Below are 2,753 nucleotides of genomic sequence, written 5' to 3'. Positions count from 1 at the left end.
ACCAGTAAGCATTAGTCTTACTAGTTAACCCAGCTTAACCATTAACCCCCAGCCTCCGGCTGGCTGGAGCAGCCCCAATCCCAGCCCCGAGCCGGCAGGAGCAACCCCAGCCCCGCCAGCCGATCCCGGCTGGCGCAGCAACCACCCCGGCCGACCTCAGCAGCAGCCCCAGCCCCACGCCCGCAGGCCGGAGCAACCCCAGCCCCTCTCCCTTTCATCAGTTAAACAATATAATTTTAATTGTTTAACAGGTTAACTTTTTAAACAACATTTACATCCCTAGTATCTACTATGTTAAGAGAGATCAATGTCTTTATTTCTGTTAGTATATAGGTTTGTTTGTCAGCCTGAGATAGAATTTTGGGTTTGACTTTTTGATACTCTTATATCTTATAGTAAAAGGTGTAAACAAAGGACAAGGATACTGTGTGTTACATCTGCCCGCAAGCAGATGGGTTGAAAAAAGATAAGAGATGGAACTAAAGTGTTATAGTACACTCCCACCATACCCTGTATGAGGATACAATGGAAGGCTGCCTGGCTCTTTCCTCAAGCCAAGGTCAAGCAACCAGTGAGGAGGGGTAAAGTGGGATGGGGAACGGGGGGGGGGGGAGTGGACATAAGAAACACTAAAAGCCAAATAAAAACCTAGCCTTGGCCAAAGAACAACCTCACTCCTTACCCCTCCCATGGGATATAAAAAAGGTGGGATGAAGACCACAGACCCACTTCCCCCCAAAACAGAACACGACCATAAATTGTAAGGGGTGCGACTGTGGGTGTGCATTGCAGGTATATTTGGGCCTTCTAAGAAAGAGGAGATGGAAATGGGGACACAGGCAAGACTCTGCACAGTCAGAGCTGGAAGGGGGACATGGGGTAAACGTTCTACGGCGTCAGAGCTGGGAACAGAACACCAGGAACCAGACTCTGCCGGCATGTAAAGTTATGGATATGCTTGCTGGAAACTAACCCCAATAAATATTGCATTGCCTGGACTTCTGGTCTTCTGCTTTCTGTTTGCATGACAAGAACCAGGGGAGAGGGTAAAGGGAGCGTCCTCTAACAATTTCTATGGGCCTATGATAAATGGATTATCATGTTTATTACAGTGGTGCAAAGAGTCAACCAGAAACAGAGCCCCATTGTATACAGAGCCAGACACATTCCCTACAGAAAGACACTTACAGTCTAAATCACAAGCCAGACAAAGGACAAACCATACTAGCAAAATGAACAATGTAATATCGGTAGGGCCCTACCAAATTCACAGCCATGAAAAACGTGTTATAGACTGTGAAATCTGGTCTCCCCCGGTGAAATCTCAACTTTTGTGTGCTTTTACTCTATCCTATACAGATTTCATGGGAGAGACCAGTGCTCCTCAAACTGGGAGTCCTGACCCAAAAGGGAGTCACGGTTTTGCCACTCTTACTTCTGCTCTGCCTTTAGAGCTGGGTGGCCAGAGAGTGGCGGCTGTTGGCCGGGCGCCCAGTTCTGAGGGCAACGCCCCGCCAGCAGCAGCACAGAAGTAAGGGTGGCAATACCATACCATGCGACCCTTACTTCTGCGCTGCTGCATTCAGAGGTCGTTGGCCGGAGAGTGGCAGCTGCTGACCAAGGGCCCAGCTCTAAAGGCAGCAGCACAGAAGTAAGGGTGGGCATACCATACTATTCCATCCTTTCATCTGCGCTGTTGCTGGTGGCAACTCTGCCTTCAGATCTGGGCTCCCGGGCAGCAGCTGCTGCTCTCTAGCCACCCAGCTCTGTAGGCAGCACAGACATAAGGGTAGCAGTACTGCAACTCCCCTACAATAACCTTGAAAAAAAAAAAAAATACACACACACACTCCTTTTGGGGTAGGATCCCTACCGTTACAACACCATGAAATTTCAGATTTAAATATCTGAAATCATGAAATTTATGATTTTTTAAATCCTATGACCATGAAATTGACCAAAATGGACTGTGAATTTGGTAGGACCCTAGATATCAGCAATTATCTCTCTTCCTCACAGCCCTTTCTTTTGGTTACTTAAATTATTACCGTGGGGAATTTATACTAGGCTTACCATATTTAAAAAATAAAAAAAGAGGACACTCCATGGGGCCCTGGCCCCGCCCCAATTCCGCCCATTCCCCGCCCCTTCCCCAAAGTCCCCACCCTAACTCCGCCCCCTCCCCTGAGCACACTGCATTCCCCCTCCTCCCTCCCAGCCACGTGAAAAGGGCTGCCCGAGCGCTACCGGCTTCACGGTTTGCCGGGCAGTCCCCAGACCCTGGGCCCCTGGCCGGCGCTTCCCCAGCGCAGCTGGAGCCCGGGAGGGGAAGCGCCCAGCCGGGGGTGCAGGGTCTGGAGGCTGCCCGGCAAACCGTGAAGCCGGTAGCGCTCGGGCAGCCCCCATGCCTCTGGACCCTGCGCCCCCGGCCGGGCACTTCCCCTCCCGGGCTCCGGCTGCTGTGCTCCTCCCCTGACTCTTTGGCTCTGTTTAAGAGCTGAGCTGCCCGAGCGCTACCGGCTTCGGGCAGCCCCCATGCCTCTGGACCCTGCGCCCCCGGAGCCCAGGAGGGGAAGTGCCTGGCCGGCGGTATTTTTCCCGGACATGTTCAGCTTTTTGGCAATTCCCCTCGGACAGGGGTTTGATTACCAAAAAGCCGGACATGTCCGGGAAAAAACGGACGTATGGTAACCCTATTTATACATTTACTGAAAAGAAAAACCACTCATCACATTTAAAGCTTTCTTGTTTAG

This window comes from Terrapene carolina, unplaced genomic scaffold (assembly GCF_002925995.2).
Source record: "Terrapene carolina triunguis isolate 2854851 unplaced genomic scaffold, T_m_triunguis-2.0 Scaffold42, whole genome shotgun sequence".
Taxonomy (NCBI): Eukaryota; Metazoa; Chordata; order Testudines; family Emydidae; genus Terrapene; species Terrapene triunguis.
This window is presented reverse-complemented; position numbering follows the sequence as displayed.